Source organism: Trichosurus vulpecula, chromosome 9, assembly GCF_011100635.1.
Source record: "Trichosurus vulpecula isolate mTriVul1 chromosome 9, mTriVul1.pri, whole genome shotgun sequence".
NCBI lineage: Eukaryota > Metazoa > Chordata > Mammalia > Diprotodontia > Phalangeridae > Trichosurus > Trichosurus vulpecula.
In genome coordinates this window covers 102,881,014-102,902,984 of record NC_050581.1, presented here as the reverse complement: position 1 = coordinate 102,902,984, position 21,971 = coordinate 102,881,014, and positions in this window count along the sequence as shown.

Sequence of the window (21,971 nt, the reverse complement as noted above, 5' to 3'; positions counted from 1 at the left end):
TCTCTTGTCCAATTTGACTGAATACCTAAGTCTATTTCATGATTCTGGTAAGTTTATCATGGAGAAAATACCCCCAAAATAAAATTTTAAAATAGGATCCATATGGATTATAGTATTTAGGGCTAGAATTGGCCTTAGAGATCATCTAGTCTGACCACTTCATTTTACAGATGAAGAGAGAGCTAGAAGGATTGAGTGACTGGCCAAGGTCACATAGGTATTAAGTAGCAGAGTTGGGATTCAAGCCAAAGTCCATGACACCATGCTGGCCATTTGAGGTTCCTAAGACAATGTCCCAGCATGGGCAACAAACAGAGTGATTCTCTCCACTGCCCCTCAGTGCCCAGAAAGTACCATCAGATCAACTAGAAAAGTCAATTCTTCACAACAAACATTCAATTTATGATACAAATGTTTTTCACCATCCCCAAGGAAAGTGTTCTTCTTCACCAAATCTACTTCCCATCTAAATGCAAAAAAAAAAAAATGCTTTATTTACAGACTAAAGAAAAATAAATAAATAAGAGCTTCAATCTTAGTTCCTGGCCTCATTCCAAGCTTCAAACAAAAGATTTAGTAATCTCTCATTTGCAATACAAAAAAAAATACAAAATTAAAATCACCTGCCATTTAACCAAGTCTAATTTAATCTTTCATTGCATGTATAATTTCACTCAAAGCAATACTTCATTTTTGAACTTGGCCTAGTAGGTACCAAAAATGTATCAATGATGCAGACTTTATGCCCAAGATAATTTGGGAAAATGCAACTCTTTAGGATTAGTTTGGGTAATATTTAGCAAGAATAATCAAAATTTGTAAACAGGTCCAAGAAAAGAGGTCTTTGCAATTTTAGTCCATGCGATATCATCCCCCACCCCCCTCCACCATGTACCTACATTAATATGATTTCGGTTTCAGAAAAGCTTTGACTTTCCTGCTATTATCCTGGTCTTGCTTTAGCACATACTTTATATTAGAATGCGTTCCAGGAAGCATATGGCAACAGAACTAGGTCAACCATTAACCAAATAACAGGAAGCTGCTCTGCAGAGCACACCCTTCAAAAGCTTGCTTAATGAGCTGGCTCTTCAGAATGTGTCCTTCAGTAAGGTTGAAACTAACAGTGTCCATGGGTTTCTTTAATGTTGCCAAGGTCACTTTAGCTTCTGAAGGCTTCAGAAGACGTTGGGGCTTTCGATGATCAGATTCATTCCACTGGGACACTCAAGGATGAAGGTCACAATGTGATGAAACCTTTGGATGGGATGAGTCTGATCATCCCAACAGGGCTTTGGTTTGATATGATTACTCTGGGAAAAGGTCCAGAGGCTTCATTCTTTCAGTTTCCTCATTTTGTGGCAGAGAAGCTGTCTTCATTTTCTTCTCCAGGACAACTTCATCATTTCTTCCTTGAAAATTCCATACCACCAACTTCCACCATGAAAAACAAGAAACAGTTCATGTTCTGCTGGTTCATCAAAATGTAGTCCTGGGAAATACCAATCTTGCTTTGTTATCTTATTAAGATGTAGGTTTCATTCTAAACGAACAGCCATAGAATCTCTGATTATGGATTTGTTAGCCTCAATTTGAGTTTTCTCCCTCAGGGTTTCAAATTCAACTCTATACAGTTTGACTTTTCCTTCAGTAAAGTGAACTGCCCTCCTAAAACAACTTTCATTCAAGGACAAAGAAACAGAGAAAATACAAGGAGAAATTATGGAGCCACCAATACTATCCTTAGCATCTTTGACCTTAGATGTAATCTAAACATCCCTACTTGGAAAAAGTTGTTTATTAAAAGGTGGCATAGGTTGAGCAGTCTTCCATTATTAAAAAAGGTCCAGAGGCTTCATTCTATTCATTCATTCATGCTATTACACCTTTTAACTCTGAACTTCTAATATTTTTTCAATTCAACTGTAGCATTTAGAATAGCAATCATTACCTAGAAGTAATAAAGAGACACTGTTTTATCAAGACAATTACTGATATGATTGCAAGACTTAAGAAATAAACATTCAGGAGTAATGTGATACCTAGATAGCTTACTTCTGATTAATACCACCTGTTCCAGTAATTGCATTCAGCTTGAGAGTAACCTGGGATCAATCTCATGGTCCCATCTTCAGAATTAAAGCTATCTGCCTAAATTTTAACTTGCCACGATCTCATTCCCCTCAATCACTCCATACTCAAGAAGTATTTACTGAGCATCGATAACAATGCAAGCAAGGACTAGGCAGGAGTTATAGAGAAGAAGCTTCAGATTACTTAGGAAATCTTAATTATAACCTTTACAGGTTGCCATGACCAAAAAAACAAGAAGAAAAGAAAACAAGAAGCAAGAAGAAAAGAAAATAAAGGAAAAGAAAATCATCCATGGGTAAGTAACCCCCTGGAGATGAGCCTCATGACTTGGGGAAGCTGCTTCATGCATGAGAGACACACAAGCATTAGAGCAGGGTGTTAGATAGTGGCTGTGATTTGCAACTGGTGGAGGCAAAGAATACTCAACACACTCAACACAGATGAAATCATGGACCCATCAAAGCTTAAGTAAAATTATTTTGCTGCTAAATTGCCAAACATCACAAAAAGGGTTTTTTTTTTTTTACAGATTCAGATGATTTTACAAGAAATACATGGAAATGAGGCCAAAGCAAAATTATGGGAACAGATGAGGACCTTCATGACAAATCGAATGGAGAATGTGAAGTTGTTGCTGCTGAGGTCCACGTACTCTTGCACAACAGAATGTGGGGAAGAGCTTCACATAAATAAGTAACATTCTGGCTTCCTAATGTCCAAAACAAATTAAAGTCACAGCTTTACCTGCGAAAAGGCTGAGTTTAGGGGAGGCAGAGCCAAGATGGCAGAGTAAAGGCAGGTACTCGCCTGAGCTCCCCAAACCCCTCCAAATGCTTTTAAATAATGACTCTAAAACAAATTCTAGAGTGGCAGAACCCACAAAAAGGTGGAGTGAAACAATTTTTCAACCCAGGACAATTTGGAAGGTTGGCAAGAAAGGTCTGTTGTGCTACGGTGAGAGAGGAGCACAGTCTAGCACAGGCTGAGCCAGCACAGAGCCAGCACAGGCCTCAGCAAACCGGGAGCAGACCTTGGGGCAACTGAATCGGTGGCAACAGTGGTAGTTTCCAGCTCTCTCAGTCCACAGATGGTAAGGGGATAGGACGACAAGTCAGAAGAAGATTTACAGGCATTCCTTTTTTAGGCAGCAGGGGCAGGACTCTGTTACACTGCCTATACCAACTGGATTTGGGTCGCAGTCTAGTGTCTTAGTCTCAGTGCCAGGAAGAGCCCTAGCATGGCAGAGCTTGTGGCCACAAGGAAGCACGGACCTCGGTCACAGTTCCAGGATTGAAAAGAGTGCTTGTGTTGTTCACCAACTAGTGCACAGTACAAGTAGTAGCAAACACACCTCTCTCTAGATCGTATCCCTTTGGAACAGTCAAAAAACTTACATGTCCCTAGAATTACTTCTGAAAGTAGTTGCACAAAAAAACTTGAAGCTTGGGACAGTGCCTCCTTCACTTGGGAAGCAGAGACCCACTTTAGCATGGAGTTAAAAGTCAAAAAATAAGATGGAAAACAATCAAACAGAAAAAAATTCTGACCATAGAAAGTTACTATGGTGACAAGGAAGATCAAAACACACGGTCAGAAGACGACAACAAAATCACAAAATTTCTGTATCCAAACCCTCAAAGGAAAATATGAATTGGTCTCAGGCCATGGAAGAGCTCAAAAAGGACCTTAAAAATCAAGTAAGCGAGGTAGAGGAAAAATTGGGAAGAGAAATGACAGTGATGCAAGAAAACCACAAAAAAAGTCAACAGCTTAGAAAAAGAAGCACAAAAAAATACTGAAGAAAACAACAGCTTGAAAAGCAGAACTGGCCAAATGGAAAAAGTGGCACAAAATTCACTGAAGAGAATTCTGTAAAAAGTAGAATTGGCCAAATGGAAAAAGGAGTACAAAAGCTCACTGTAGGAAATAATTCCTCAAAAGTCAGAATTGGGCAAATGGAAGCTAATGGCTTTGTAGGACATCAACAAACAATCAAACAAAATCAAAGGAATGAAAAAATAGAAGACAATGTGAATATCTTCATTGGAAAAACAACTGACCTGGAAAATAGATCCAGGAGAGATAATTTAAGAATTATTTCATGACCTGAAAGTTATAATAAAAAAGAAATTATCAAGGAAGATAGGAAGAAAGAGATTTACAGGGATTCTTTTTTTTTTTTTTGGCAGCAGGGGCAGGACTCTGTTGCATCGCCTATATTGGATCTGGGTCACAGTCTAGTGTTAGTCCCAGTGTGAGGAAGAACACTAGCATGGCCCTGATATTCTAGAACCAGAGGATAAAATAGAAAATGAAAGAATCCAGCAATCACCTCCTGAAAGAGATTCCAAAATGAAAACTCCCGATAATATTATAACCAAATTCCAGACTTCCCAGATCAAGGAGAAAATACTGCAAACAGCCAAAAAAGAACAATTAAAGTATGGTGGAGCCACAGTCAGGATAACATAAGATTTAGCAGTTTTTACATTAAAGGATTGGAGGGCTTGGATTATGATATTCTGGAGGGCTAATGAGCTAGGATTACAACCAAGAATAACCTATCCAGCAAAACTGAGTATAATCCTTAGGGGGATAAAATGGATATTCAATGAAATAGAGGACTTTCAGGAATTTCTGATAAAAAGACTAGAGCTGAATAGAAAATCTGAATTTCAGATACAAGATTCAAGAGAAGCATAAAAAGGTAAACAGGAAAGAGAATTCATAAAGGGATCCAATAAGGTTAAACTGTTTATATTCCTACATGGGAAAATGATATTTATAACTTCTAAAAACTTTCTCACTATTAAGGGAGTTAGGAGTATACACAGACAGAAAGCAGAGGTGTGAGTTGAATGTGATGGTAGGATTATCTAAAAAAATAAAATTAAGAAAATAAAAAGAAAAATGCACAGGGAAAAGGAGAAAGGGAGAGTTAGAATGGGATAAACTATCTGACATAAAAGAGGCCTGACAGAGATTTTACAGTGGAGGGGAAAATGGTGGAAGCAGGGTGGGGAGCACATGAACCTTATTCTCATCAGAATTGGTTCAAAGAGGGAATAACATACACACTCAGTTGGGTGTAGAAATCTATTTCACCACACAGGAAAGTAGGAAAAGAAAGGGATAAGAGATGGCGGGGGGCGCAGATAGAAGGGCGGACAGTTTGAGAGAGGTAAAAGTTAGAAGCAAATCACTTTTGAGAATGGATAGGGTAAAGATTAAGAGAGAGTAGGATAAACAGGGGGAAAATAGGTTGGAGGGAATACATAGCTGGTAATCATTATGGCAAAAAAAAATTTACAGTGAGTTTCTCTGATACAGACTTGATTTCTCAAACACATAGAAAACTGAGTCAATTTTATAGAAATAAAAGCCATCCCTCAATTGATAAATGATCAAAGGATATGAAGGGGAAGTTTTCAGACAAAGTAATCAAAGGTATCTATAGTCATATAAAAAATATTCTAAATCACTATTGATGAGAGAAGTGCAAATTAAAACAACTTTGAGCTACTACCTCACATCTGTCAGACTGGCTAATATAACAGAAAAGGAAAATGACAAATGTTGGAGGGGATGTAAGAAAATTAAAATACTGATGTACTATTGGTGAAGTTGTATACTGATTTGACCATTCTGGAGAATAATTTGGAACTATGCCCAAAGGGCTATAAAACTATGTATGCCCTCTGACCAAGCAATGCCACTACTATGTTTGTATCCCAAAGAGATCAAAAACAAAAAGGAAAAAGACCTATATGTACAAAAATATTTATGGTAGCTCTTTCAGTGGTGGCAAAGAATTAGAAACTGAAAGGATGTCCATCACTTGGGGAATGGCTGAATAGGTTGTGGTATATGGTTGTGATGGAATACTATTGTGCTTTAAGAAATGACTAGCAAGATGCTCTCAGAAAAACATGGAAAGACTTACAGGAAATGATGCCAAATGAAACGAGCAGAACCAGGAGAACACTGTACACAGTAACAGCAATATTGTATGATGATCTACTATGGATAACTTGGCTATTCTTAGCAATACAATGAATGATCTAAGACAATTCTGTAGGCCTTAGGATGAAACGTGCTGTCCATCTCCAGAGAAGGAACTGGTAGAGCTTAAATGCAGATCAAAGATACTTTTTCTTTACTTCCTTTATTTTTCTTGGGTTTTTTTTTGGTCTGTGTGGTCTTTCACAGAATGACTTACATGGAAATGTGTGTTTTGTAAAATCTATGTCAAATTACTTGTTTTCTCAAAGAGAGAGGGTGGGAAGGGAGGGAGAGAATTTGGATTTCATAATTTGGAAAAAATGTTAAAATTATTTTACATGTAATTGTGAAAAAAAACATTAAATAAGAAAAGGCCGAGTTTATCAACACCATCGCTACAAACACAAAATTTAAAAAAAAAAAGAAACGTCTACCCACCTACCAGGAATTCACAGGAAAGTGAAGTGTGGTTATGAGTCACAATCTGAGATTGGCCACAGGATTTCTTAATACACTTTGCACACAGTCGGCGATTAATCGATGAGCAAGAAAACAATGTAAAAGCTCACCCTCAAGGTCTTCACTGACCAATTGTTGTTGCTGGACAGAGAAGAAGGAGATCTTTTAGGTGGCCTTCACCTCAGACTCAAGGGCTTCTCTCAGGATTAGTTCATGCTGCACCCACCATAATCTCCAGGACCTTTGAAAGCCTGACTGGAATGTGACTCACAGTGCCCACAAGCTGCACACTGAGCAAGGTCAGTCCAGTTCCTAAGATATGAAGAGCTATGAATTCAACTACTCTTTCTGCCAGCCTTCCTCATCCTTAGTCATCTGCAAACGCATGCCAAAGCCTGTCTATAATGATGCAGGAGACAGTCACCATGGGTGATATATCCCTCCAGATTGCTTCTAAATGAAAGTTTATTGCTGAGACAGTCTGGCTTGGTGAAAACCTGCCAACATTTGCTAAGAATCAAAATTTCTTAAAGGAATTATTTGGACCAACTAAATTCAGAGTCAAGCACAGAGGTGTTTGTAAAAAAAAAAAAAGAAAGAAAGAAAAAGAAGCAATTTAATGATGGATTCCTTTTTGGAGCACTTTCTCCACAGAGAAATATGGTACCATGTAAAGAACCCTTACTGGAATTCGAGGACCTGACTTTAAATCTCTTTTCTGCAAGTACTGAATGACCTCTGGGCAAGTCACTTAAACTCCTTGAGACTCAGCTTCTTCATCTAAAATGGAGGACATTGAATAAGACAGCCTTTAGGGTTCCTTCCAGCTCCATGTCTGTACTATGAAGCCCTGGGAGTAAGCCTCAGTTTCCACATCTGTAAAAACGAAAGAGGTGGACAAAATGGCCTGTGAATTCCCTTCCAGCTCTAGACCTATGGTTTTATGAGGCGGGTATCATTACTAGGAGCCCAGGACCCCAAACCTATACCAAGCTCCAGTAACAGCACCTATTGGCAAGATCTTTTGAATTCTAAAAGAGGCCAACTGCTATTTCTCTTTATGATAAAGTATTGAATACAAAAACCTTCAAACTGAGAACTATATGAGCATATATTATGAAAAGCTCATCTTTGGCCTAAAGGCCAAAGAAGATCTTACATTCCCAACAATTCTCTCAATGCTGACAGCTCCATAAAACCTCCAGCAGAAAAGCAGAGCTGTTGAAGCATGGAATTATTTAACATAAACAAAGACAAAGTCCACAGTGAGATTAGATGATGTGACTAATTTTCCATGATTGTCTCATGCTTGGTAGAGTTGAACCACAAATTCATTCAACCTTGTTGTGAACCTGAATCCTAGACTTAGGAGGATTTCACTTTGAATCTTCAGAAAAAGGGAGAGACAGACAGACAGTCACAGAGAGAGTCCTAATGTCCACCATACTCTGTTACCCACTCTTCCTTCATCCCTAATGTTTCTAAGAAAACCTACTTCCCAATGGCCTGTATTTGAGGAGTCCTGGAGGTGGCTCTTCTATCTGATGTTCATCTAGGACAAGAACCCATTCAAATAAAGCTATAAAACACTGGTGGCAGTTTCACTGAGAAGGCAGCAGAAACTGACCGGGTCCTGGTGGTCAAAAGTAACTCAGCCAGGCCTGTCACTGTCTAAGTTCTGGAATACTCCATGCTGTGATATGGTCTCAGGTTTTTTAGAAACAAGCCAGATTTCTATATTCACGGGGGTCACTCCACAATCTGAATAGAAACTGAGATCATTTTTTTAAAAAGCCAACAACAAACATACATTTGTAAGGTCAACTGAGTGGTGGGTCTTTGTGAAGAAGCTTTTGCCTTTGCTCACTGCAGTGTTAGCATTTGAGTATAGACTGGTTACAGCAGCCTCCAGGTTTAAAAAAGGAAAATAACCTCCCCTCTCCCACACCCCCAAATTTTTAAGCCTTTTTTTCCCCTCTTTCCAGGAGAACTAGACAATCATGATAGCTCTCTATAGTTACATAGCAATTACATAATTACTAAGTCTATGCTGTATCGCTCCAACTCTTCTGAAGCTCTCTCCACGCTACAGCTGTGGCACAAGGCGCTCCAATGATTGCTGTCTTTGCATGCACGGTCTCTGCCCTGAGCACAAAGGAAAACACAATGGAACCCCATCTGAAGCCAGGGAGATGCTCTTGCCTGAAAACTCTCACATCTCCCCATTTATGGAGCACACTTCCCACCCAATGTTGACATGGGCAAAACCCAGCTTTCTTGTTGGTGCAGACAGCTTCCAAAGGGGAGAAAGTCAGCTCAAGCTGAATTCAAATTCCGTTGTTGACAATTCACAAGGCAATCATTTAGCACATAATATGAAAGCTACATCAAAGGACAAGATGCAAGGGAGGTGGGGGGGGGGAGGTGGAGAAATCTATCTGGGCTTCCTTGCACTGGCATGAAATGGCTGCTTTCCTTCTGGCTGCCAGCTCCAATGCTTCATGTTGACATTACACATCCTGTACTGTAGATCCACCCCCATGCTGCTGCTTGCCCAACTGAATTATCTCCTGCGTCACAGCAGTGGTAACAGAACTGCTGGCTCTGCAGATCTGAGAGCACCATTTCAATGCTTAATACATTCAGCAACTGGACACATTACCAGATAGTCTGGGTTGGTTTGGGGCACTCTCAGCAGCGATACATTATTCGGCCTAACCTTCTGTTAACCAGATGGTCTGTTTTCCTCTTGGGACCAAACCATTAAACTTTACTTTATTAAATTCTATCAAAACGTGGGGACAGTTTACAGCAGAATGTTTGGTTCATCTCCAACAGGGTTGCTAAGATGAAAATGACCTAAAAATAACTGGAATCTCTGCTTCACACCAACAGAGAACAAGATCTTTTGGAGTAAATATTTAAATGGTCTGCCAGATTCAGTACCATAGCAGTATGAGCCACATGGATAGCAACTTATATTGCAAAGTTGCAAGCGCACACATCCCTAGATCTATACGTCTACAACATCTCATCTCTTATCCTCCAGCTTTGGTTAGCATTCTCTCCCCTCTGGAGGACTTTGGGGTCAACCAACCTCATGCACCTCCAGCATTCCCAGACCAAAGGTTTGAACAATTTACTTGTTGAAATGCCAGAACTTTGAGGGCAGCGCAGTGAGGGTAGGTGCTCCACCAGCCTTCTAGTTAAGGTGACACCAACAGGCCTTACATGAGTCTTGTATCCTAAACCTCTCTAGAAAAACATGCCCGGGGGTAATGAAGGTACGAAACTCGCAACACACAGACATGCAAAAACAGGCCACAGAGGAATGGAAGGGCAGCAGCACAAGCACTTCCTGGAGTTCACTGGCAGTGATCAAGGGTCCTTTCTGAGGAGTCACAGATGAGTAAGTGTCCTGGAAGCTACTGGGAGTTAAGTAAACTTTTTCATTTGGAGATAATATTACCAAAGACATCTCTGAGCAACACCTAACATAACCCATCTTCAACCTCTCTAATTACATATGAGAGAGAGAAGAGATAAAATTCTGATACCTGCCTTCTGTCTTTTGGCATGGATGTGAAGCTATTTCTCATCACAAATTAAAAAGCATCTTATCCCCAACTACTTTGGTCCTTCAGAGCTTCCTAGGATATCCAAGATTCAGTTCAATAGGAGTCTATCCACATTATTATCATCAAGGTCATTCCAGGTTATTGTCATCTCTGATCATGCCTAACCCACACTTGGACTCCCATCCCCTTTAGTTTTGGCTGGGTCCTTTGGGCATGAAAAATTTCCAATCTGAAAACAGTCTGATGATATGAATACCAACCAACAAAAAGACGTCTTCTCTTTTTCCATCCTCTAATGTCAGTAAGGGCACAGATTAAGAATGACATTGACTTTCAACTGCCATCACTTCAAATGTCAGAGTTTCATGAGGTCATTTAGCTCTGTCCCTCTAGGAAAGTCTGGACTGTAAGAAGAAATAGCCGCTCATGTCTTCTTTTTTTAAAACCACCCTATTTACAGAACCACCACTTCCTCTACTTCTACCACCAGTTCTGCCACCACCAATGTGTCTTTCTGCCAGAGCACACAGGACTCGGCTAAGCCCCACAAAAAAGTCACTCCACAATCTGAAACATCATTCACCATTCAAGCACACTAAAATTACCTTTACCTACCCCTGAAGATCTCTACAGACTAGCTGACATTATGGGACAGTTTAGTAAGAGTAAAGAGACGGAGATGATTAAAATAAACATATCCATAAAGTACACCAAAATGTTTGTAAGCAAGACTATGTGACAGTAAGGAGGAAACTGGCTCAAAGCTTCCTGCACCAACCAACAAAGGAGACAACCAACCCCCTATATTGAGAGAGGAAAAAACAAACAATGTTTAGATGCATCAAGGAAAGACTAAAATCTATGTTTTCATTTGTGACAGAATAACACTTTAAAAAAAGGAACGCCAGTATCCTTTCTTCCTTCCCTACCCCCAAGAAGCCCTGAAATTTTCATGCATTTTCTAACTTTTTCCCACAATATTCCAGGGAAATACTTTGTAAGGTAAACATGGACTAGATCTATTCCTAAGTAAGGATGCTTAATACATCAAGGGTACATTTTACAAAAGTTTCACAGTAACTTCATCATAGCCAAGAATAAATATTTATCAAGCACATACAGATGTAGGCATTTATTGGGGACAGAATCAGATGGAGAATCTTTAAAAGAATCTAATTGTAACTAGCCAACATAGATAGATAGATAGATAGATAGATAGATAGATAGATAGATAGATAGATAGATATGTGGGAAAAGGCACAATATAAAAGAGATGATTATGATAATAATAGAACCTACTACGTGCCTGGCACTTTGGTAAGAGCTTTACAATTATCTCATTCGATGCCCACAATAACCCAAATGTATCACTAAGGTCAAAATGATACTTACAAAATAAGTTAATAATAGATTAAATTCATTTTATAATTATTTGAAGAACAATCACAGCTTAACCATAAGATCATTGGGAGAAAGCACTGCTTGAGGTTAGGAGGTGAGATTTTAGAAAGTCTTTAAACGACTTTTCACTGATTCCTCCTTTTCCACTCAGCATTTCCATTCAGAAATTTTAAGTCACCAAGGCAGGATTTTGCACACAAGGCAGTAAATTAGTTGTGTGTGCCACTTACATAATGAAATTGTATCTAATTGTTACTTGTTAATTACCCTGCCTGCCCAGCACACGTGCAAAGAGGGAAGGAGCAGCTTTCTTCCACTGACCCTAAAGCATGGATTTCTCCCACCCAATTTCCTTTAGATGTTGTCGGCTCTCAATTAACAGGGTTATGGACACACCAAACTTAACTGGAAGGGCTAACCTCCCAGACCCTTGCGCACACAGGCAGATCCCTGGGCAGGACACCACAGACACGCCAGGAATTCCCACTCTGTGGCAGTCCCATGGTCTCCTTGCTTACCACTGCTGCTCAGACCCCGGCATCGTTCTCAGTCCCTCACCCAGACCCCCCAGTACAGGGGCTGGGGAAAGGGGGAAGGGGTGGTCACAAGATCAAAGAATCATAGCCTTCCTTGCAAATGACTCCTTAACCGAATTAATATGCTGCCCGGTTGCGAGGCTGCTGCGGCGGAAGCATCAAGATCCAGCCGTGCAATTACACCTGCTTCTTCCTGTCTTCCCATGTGTCTGCGCAGTTATTCCGCGTTGGCTATCGCTAGTTTTCACCAGGCAGTTCAGTGGCATGAAGAGTGGCCAGCCAGTGTGCAAATGTTTAAGTGCCTAATTTTCCACCTATGACTGCATGGAGAAGAGGGAAGCCTGCCAAGTAAGAATCTGGCCCAGTGAATCATGGTGTCACCTTAACAGCCCCGCTTTTAATATAGGTGGCTGCTTGTATTTCCTAGAAATCATTTGCTCCGTTTGGTAGGTAAACAGCAAATTATTATCGCCACGATAGTGTTCTTTTTATGGCAGAACAAACTGGCCACAAAAATGTCCTCACTTTTTTGGCAAAAGTAAGGTGACAGTAAGTTTAATGTTCCCAAATGTAGTCTTGCCTTCTAAGTCTTAAAATGGTTTATTCATTCACTCATTCAATAATTAAGCACCTACTGTGTGAAGAATGTGCCAGGTACTGGCAGGGAAAAAAAAGTTTAGATAACACTTGGTTCCTGCCTTGAGAGTCTACTAAGGGGAAGAGACATAAGCACATGTAATTACAATACACAATATTGCATGATAAATAGATTAGAGATGTGCAAAATGCTACGTGAATTCAAATGAGGAAGGTCATTCTCCTTCATTCATTTATTCAACAAGCATTTATTAAGCATCTCTGCTAGGCACCAGTGGAGAGAGAAACAATGATTCAGACATAGTCCCTGCCCTTGGGGACCTTAGTGTACCAGAACATTGACAGACAGGGAAAATAAGAATGTGTGGCACAAGTCCTGGGTTTGGATTTGGGCTCAAATGAATTAGCTAGCTATGTGACCCTGGGCACTTCTCTGACCCCTGGTTTCCTCATCTCTAAAATGGTAGCACTTTCCTCACTTGGTTGTTTTGGGGCCGAAATGAAACAACACACACCAAGTGCTTTGTGAGGTTTAAAATGCTAAATGTGAGTTGTTAACTGCAATACACATATAAATATACAATAATGTATTATACCTGTAGCGATGAATAGAATATGAGAGAAGAACATTCCATAAAAAGAAATGGGTGGTCCTTGTGCAGAGGAACAGATCACTTCCAATAGAGAAATCCGTCAATAACAGATTTTCTCTTTTAGTTTTATGGTCACTGTGGCTAGAAATCAAAGGAGAGACCTATTTATAGATTTATTAATAACCATATTTGCTTTCTGAACACTTTCTAAAGCCATTCTCTTAATCTAGCTAACTATTCTAACTTGTGCAATGCTGGGTTGTTTTTTGTTTTGTTTTGTTTTTGTTTTGGTAACACATAATATCCTGGATCGTAGCCAAGGTAAATTCACCTCTCACCTTTCTATTGAAGGAAAAAAAATTAAGGGAGGATAGCAGGAGAGAAAGAAGAATAGATATAGACGTTTTAAAAAATAAAGAATTCAGATACTCTCCTAAACAGAATCTCTAGCATTTACTTACCTATTCCAGCATCAATTTTGATTCTTGGAGCTGCTGTCTGGAAACAAGGTTATGAAAATGATCATGTAGCAGCCATTGAACAATCACAGGCTAATTAAACGGGTGGCCTAGATTATCTTATTTTTCCACTAATAAATCGTATAACATGTAACACTTGATAATTTCAGGACCTGTAGGTGAAACTGATTACTAACAAGCTAATGACACCTGTCAGAGAAGGGAATGGGTGAATTGTCCTGAAACACTTGAACTGGCCAGAGAGCAAGTATGGATTTCAGCTACAGCTGACATCTGTTCCCACACACCTCTTCATCTCCTAAGCCAAATAAAATTACTTAGTTGAAGGCCAGAATGAGAGAGAGACTGCAACTCAAGGTGAGAACTTTCATTCAAGAAGGGGAAAATTCTGCTTTCTTAAGCTGTGTGATACTTTATGTGATCCACAACATATCACTTTTTGCAAAACAATGGAATGTACCTTTTGAGGGATGCAGGAAGCTTAAATTTCCACAGGAAAATTGAAAGGAAGAGTTCAATTTTTCTATAAGTCCCCTGACATGCCAGCTCCTTTTCCGAGTCAAAGTGTGATACTTTTAATAGCACAAAATGAAAATCCACATATCTTAATGTTTGTGGAAAACCTTGAAGGATTATTGTACACTAATTACGCTGGCTGGCTTGGGTCTCAAATCAGAATACCGTTCCCAGTTGGAATTCTAAACAGAGATATTATGATGTGGGTCCTCTAATTGGGATCTGAATTAAATGATAACTGAGAGTTTCCCAAGTGAGTTCCACTTATTGCATGGGACAGAAGGCATTACTCCTCCACCTCCTCCTCCTCCTAAACTACACTCCTGCTGTCTAGGGCACCACTATTCTCCCAGTCATCCAGGTTTGGGACCTCAGTAGCATCTTCACCATCCTTACCACCCATTACTCTCACCCAATATATACAGTCAGTTGTCAAAGCTAGTCCTTTCAAACTCCACAACATTTTTCATATACGACCCCCATCTCTCCACTCACTCAGCTATCACCTTAGTTTAAGCCCTCACTGACTGCCCTGAATTGGTGAAGTCATGTTGTGCTAAATGGTCTCCCTACTTCAAACCTCTCCTCACTCCAGTTTTTCTTCCACCTACCTGCCAAACTGATTTTCCTAAGCTCAGGACTGACCATATCATCCCTCTTACTCAATAAACTCCAGTGGTTCCCTATTACGGCTAGGATCAGACAGCAACTGCCTTGTCTGGCATTTAAAGGTCTTCACAAACTGGCCCCTTCCTACCTTTCAGCTCTTCTCACACATTACTCCCTTCCATGCATGCTGCCCTTTAGTCATAATGGCCTATTTGCTGTTCCTCACACACAACATTCTATCTCCTATTCTAGCCTTTGTACTGACTTTCCCATGCCTGGAATGCTCCCCAGCCCATCATCCTTGGAATCCTTAAAAACTCAGTTCATGCCACCTACAAGAAACCTTTTTTGGTCTCTCCCCCCATTGCTAGTGCCTTCCTCTGTAAGTTGCCTTCCATTTGACTCTATGTGTATCATTTATGTACTTACAGACATTAGAATGTAAGATTTGTGAAGGCAGGGAGCTGTTTTTGTCTCCAGCACTTAGCAAAGTGCCTGGTACATAGCAGAAGTTTACCATATGCTTGGTAAGTGAGCTCATGAGTAAGTGAAAGATCCCTCAGTGGCCCAGTTGGTGCCAACACTATCCACATCAGGTTAGTGCAGAGAGCTAGAATTTACAGATCAAGTCCACTAAAATTAGGGCTACTGATTAAAGTGGTGTTAATAAGCAATTTCACCAGCTCTGCCACAGTCACCTAGTTCCAACAAGCTTCAGCAAAGCTGTTTCACCCTCTTCTGCCTGGGAACAGTTTGTCCTTTTGCAGCTTTTTCCTGACCACAACAGCCACTGACTAAGGAGACCTTCTTAATGTGAGAATTAGACACTGAAGGAGGGAATGGGAGGGAAGGGAAAGGAAGGAAGAGAAGGGAAGGGAAAGGAAGGAAGAGAAGGGAAGGGAAAGGAAGGAAGAAAAGGGAATGGAAAGGAAGGAAGAGAAGGGAAGGGAAAGGAAGGGAAGGGAAAAAAGCACTTCTACGGCTCTTACTATGTGCCAGTCACTGTGCTAAGCACTTTACAAATATTATGTCATGTGATCCTGACAATGACCCTTGAAGGTAGATGCTGTTATCCCCATTTTACAGTTGAGGAAACTGAGGCAGACAGGTTAAGCGACTTGCCCAGTGTCACAAAGCTAGAAAGTATTTGAGCCTGGATTTGAACTCAACACTAATGTATACTGCCAAAGAACTCTAGATTACCAAGAGACTATCTCTGGAAGTCTTAGGTGGATAAGAAGATCAGGTAGATTTTCATTTATCTAGACTCATCCTCTGTTTGAGGCTGTAGGTGATCAACTGAATAATCTGTCAAAACTTTTACCAAACTTTATGAAGTCTAAGCAGGTCCCAGGCCCAGTAGCATTTTTATCCATCAGTACCTTACTAGCAGGTCATTTCCTTAAGGCTCTATCATTCCTCTTAGAGTCTGTTGTCCTACCTACTGAATTGGTGACTTTCTAATAGTAATAGCACCTCTAGTATGAAAAGGATGGTAAAGTTTCCCAAAGAAATAGATAAAAACCAAGATGCTCGATTTGCCGTTACCGTGAACTTCTCATTGCACTTCAATGCTAGAAGCTCTCAACTTCAGAAGTCTTGAACCATTTTTCAACCTGACCTTTAGTTGATAGAGCTAGTTTCCATCACTGAATTCCATTTCAAAATGGAAATATTCCAAACTGTTTCCACTGTTGACCCTAATCAGCCCCAGCCTTGATCCCCAAGACCTAGAAGATCAGTAGGAGTTACAAGCTTTAATGGTATACCACATAAGGTATCTTTTTGCCAGTACACACAAATTTTGGAGTTCAAAAGAGTTATATTTATTATGCACAGAATGACTCAGAGTATATTTCTATATTGCAATATATAGCTTTATTGGTATACCACACATATGCTTATTCTCTAACTTGGCTCCAGCAAGGTATCATCTTACTGTCTACATCACCTCTGTAGCACAGAACAGTAAAATGAGGCATATTGTCAAGCTGTGCTAAAATGATTGAACCTGTATCTGATATAAATCCATCTACCTATGACCTATAACCACCTTATATTAGTCCGCCTACATAAAACCATACAGGATTAGAGCTAGAAGGGGCCTGACACATCCTCAAGGCCTAACTAATTTTTGAGTATGTCAAGGTTTCCTTCAAAATCACTGGGAACTTATTTGATCACTTTGGAATTCACCTTCAGAAATCACTGGGAAAACTCAGGTTTAAGTATACTCTAAACATACTGTTTAGGTGTACCCACCACAAGGCAGCTGAGAGGAGGTTATTATCAAAACTGAATAACTCAATCTAGCTGAAATCCCTCTCTCATCAAAAGGGTCCACTGGAGTCTGCTGGGGTTCAGTTCAGTAGGTTAAACTCAAGACTTCCTGAAGGTCTAGGTGGTTGGCAGAACTTTTTAGTTATGCAATCAAATTTACTCGCCTTCTAGACAGTGTTTTTATCCAATGTTAGGAAACAGGAGATTCCTGGAACTGACAATGGTCAATTGATAGCAGAAGAAAAGAGGAAAAAAAAATCCCTTAGCTGAACTTTGACATTCAAATTATAATAAGCTCTTCCATAAGTATTCCTTTCCTAGTTGTAGTTACTAAATACTAAATTAGAGTCTTTTGGAAATGGATTGACTTTATATCCATTCAAAAGCTCAAATGGCCCACTCTACAGGCATTCTTACACATTCTTTGTCTGATTTTTAAGCTTTTCTCATCTTAAGGCTATGACCTGATTTGAGGAATTTTAAGATAGGCTTATAATTGCCTCGATCTAATATTGGCAGATCAATCACCAAGCAGTCACATCATGGACACTTGATCCCACTGTTCACAATAATAACTGAAAGTCTTGGGACACAACATACTCATATATGACAGAACTGGATTGACCAGCCAATCGGTGATCAATGAATTGCTTAACATGAAGCCATAGCAAGTCATCTGATCTCAAACTAGGTGAACTAGTGACAGCATGTAGACACTGTCTCCTCCTCTCTTTTTTGTTATAATCAAGTGGCCTCCTCTTTCCTTCTTTCTCTTTATTTTCCTGTTTCTCATCAGTGTAGGTAAAGAAAGCCCCATGGACAGCTTCAAAGACAGAACTATCACATTTTCAATCCATTAATAATGCAGCTATTTTCTGCTGTGCTCCATTCTCCACTTCATCTATTTCCAAGGAGCTGTCACCTTTGTAATTTCCATTCAGACCTATTTAACCAGTTGATACAGTCTATTCCTTTTCCTGATCACAGTTCCTATTTGTAACCACCTCCTCCTCATATAATGTGGCCCTCAAATCCAACATTCTTTTTTGCCAGAGAAGCTGAGAAATAAAGAATATGGGCACAGCCGTCAATCTTACCATTTCATTTTTTTTTATTTCTCCATGCCTTTGCTAATTCTGTCATCCCTTGCCTGGAATATGTTCTTCTGAAGGTTAAAGTCCATCCCTGAATCTCTTCTTTCAAGGTCTTTCCTCCCTAAAGCCTTTACCTAATATGTCCACACCCCACCCACACTACCCCACACTTCCAGGTTAAAGTGATCCATCCATCTTCCATTTATCAAACATTTTCTCTGGTCCAGTTTTGTTCTTCTCCCTCTCCTTTGTACAACGGTTATTTGTGTATTATTTCACCAATATCCCCATTAGGTTAAATGTTCCTTGAGTGACAGGCTTGTGAAATACTGTTCTTTGTATCCCTTTTGTCAACTGTAGGTTCAGTGCTGGGCACGCAGTAGGTGCCTAACTGAATTTCACTTGTCCAAGTTAAAAGTACCCTCTTCCACTGCCCTATCTTCACCTCCAGAAGAAAGACAACCTCCTCATTTTTATTTCTGTAGGCTCTTTCCAGTACACAGACCTCTTTAGCTTTGTCCTGTGAATCATTCCACTGCCTCTCTTCTCCTTCTTTCCTTCCCACCTTGCCAGGCAATCTCTTATTACCAGCAAATTTCCACTACATAATTATGGCATGCTTTAGCCTACTTTTCTGTTTGCTTAACAGCCCCGCCTATTTTCTACTTGCTCGGATGCTACTGTTTGCATTTCTGACCGCCTAATCCAAGTATCCTTTCAAGGCCAAACTTCCCCTGCCATGATAGCAGCTGGAGTCCTAATTCACAGGTCCCTTCCAAAGCTTTTCATTAGCAATAGAAATGAGATGGTTTAGAAACCCATTTCTTAATCTGCAGGTGAGTACTAGAACCTTTGTGTAGCAAACATCTTTCAAGGATCCCACATTGTGCCACTGATCAATTATTTTCTTAGTAATAAGCACAATGTTATGGGTACATTTGCAGTGTTAACAGGGAGAACCCTCACTTGTGAGAAATCACCCACAAGCCCGCTGAAGAGGCACTCCACTGACATTTGGAAAACCAAACAATCATAGTTTTACCTTCTTTATCCTGAATTGTGAAGGGAGAAAAAAGTTCCAAAATTGGAAAGCTTCAACTGTGTTCTGGTTAAACTGGCCAGACAAGAGCTTATAGGGCTTTTGGGGCCCTCACCAGCTGCACCCCCCCCTCCTCACAGTGGATAAGCCTCTCCACAAATCCTTGGCTTAATTACTTTTGACACAGTTGTCTAGATTGAGCTTCCAATTCCCTTTGTCCTCCAACCCTTCTGAATCCACAAAAGTCTTTGCCTCCTCACCTGGAGCAAATGTTTCCTACTAGGTCCCTGATCTCATATTTTTATTAAGATACAAAGTGATCTGGATATGTTTTAGGAACCAGTTCCCGTTTCTAACAGTGTTCTCTCTACTACAGAATGCAACTCAATTCTTGCTCTCTTTGAAAAAGAAAAAAAAAAGGAGTGAAATGTGTGTATCTAACCAGATTTTTTTGTAAAGACACTCTTGGGAGGAACAGTCTTCATCTTTGGAGGCTCCAGAAAATTCCCCAACCCAATTCCCATTTAATCACACCCTGTCTCCCCATGGTAGGCTCTGCTTTTGGGGACAAGGCTGGGGTAAGGAGTTACCAGGCATCACAGATGTATTTTATTAATATCCAGGAGCAATATGAAGTGAACTGAACAAGCAAACAGATGAAAGCTAGGAAATCAATACCAAATGCCCATGACCTTGGAAAAAAAAGAAAGCAAGCTTCACTCCAAGTATAACTTAAGAATTTCTCCATCTAGCAATTAGAAAAGAATATTTTAATAATATCAATTACTTGTTCCCCTCAAATAGTAGACAACAGTTTCATAAGGTGACGGTAAGTGGTTTTTCTTAGAAATTATATAAAGTGAGAACAACCACTTCAACATTTCATCCAATAACACTATGCAATACACCCTTCCTCTATCCTCTCCCTGACAAAGGTAAACTTCTTGAGAGCAGGAACAGTTTCTATTTTTATCTTTGTATGACTGGTACCTAGTCCAGTACTGTATACACACTAGTCCTTAACAGGTACCTTACTTAATTGAAAACTACGTAGCCAACAAATTTGGTGAATACTGACCCTAAAAAATATCATTATGTTGGTGCTATTTATAATTATAACATAATCATTTATAATGTCATCCACATTTCCATTGATGGACAAAATATGTTATAAAGAAAAACAAATTACCAAGCTTCAAACTTTAAGATAGTTCCAAAATTGAAAATGTGAACTCAAAACTATTCCATTTGATATGTGTGCGTGTGTGTGTGTGTGTGTGTGTGTGTGTGTGTGTGTGCATTTGTCTGTGTGCTGTCTTCCAGATACAAGGGAACAAAAGAATTTTAAAAGGTTTCAAATGGGCTCCAAGGATCATCTGAATTCTTATAAATCAAAGTTCCCTCTCTTGGAGGAAACATCTCCTATGGGGCTTTATCCCTAAGATAATCCAACTTGTGATCATTATCTTCTCCTGTCCTACCACCTCCCTATTCTTTTTTATTATTATTTTTTCTTCCTCCAGCACTGGCATACAAACCATGCTGTTTTAACTTCTTTCCTGTTCTCCCAGTTCTTCTGGAACATTTTATTTTCGACAGTCAACTCATTTGGAGAAGTGCCATAGTGAGGTTCAACTGTTTACACTGTTAACTGTATCTCTGCCAGAAGCTCAGGGGTCCTGTGCTACCTTTTTCAATTTCACTCTTGGATTAGACTTTTTTTTGCTCACACTCTGAAATACTTTAAAATGTTAAAAAAAAATTCTCGACACTTCATTCCCTGTTGCTTTGAAAATTACTTTCACTTACTGAAAAGTAAAAACAAATAGAAACCCATTTTGCACTCTCAAGACTCTTGCTTGTGTCCCATGGGCTCCAGTTTAAAACTCTGCTCTATGCTGATGAGTCCTTTTAAGGATAATCTATTGTGTTGCCACACATAGGGAAAATGCATAGCTACCCATTAATACACTACAGAGAACTGACCACTTAGAAAATGTGTGGAGGATACATTTTTGGATTGGTCTATAATTTTGGAAAAGCACCAACAATTATATTAAACCTCATTAACTCTCTCCACCATTCATCAGTATTACAAAATGGTATCACAGAAAGAAGCCAATTTTAATCTGCTATTTGGAAAATAGATCCTCAGAATACAACTGTCAATGTTCATAAAAGGGTAACCAAATTGTAAAAAGGCATCACCACACATTTCATCATCATCACTGATGAAATTTCTTTAGATCCTTAGGTTTTACAAAGTGTTTTATAGATACCGTCTTATTTATCACAAATACTTCAAAGTTTGAAAGGATTCCCCTAGCAATGGATAATAGAAATGGAAAGTAAAGTAGGACACTTCAAAGAAAAAGCCTATACAACACAAAGAAACTTAAAGGCTATGGAAACAGACCAAACAAGGGCTCAGAGAAGTTTCTCTTCTGTCAGTGTAACAAGTTTCAGTCAACAGGTTTGCAACACGTTAAATTGAACTAACAAGCTCAATAGTTGTGTCCCATTAGTAGTGCAGAGTTCCTCAAAGCTGTTGAACTTTTAAGTGGTTAGCTGTTTCTGGGTTTAAAGGACCGATTGATAAATTAGGTATGCAATATTCACCAATCACACAGTGCACATCTTCTAGTTATTAAAAAGCAAACACATTTAGACTTTCTCTCTCTCTGACTAAATCAA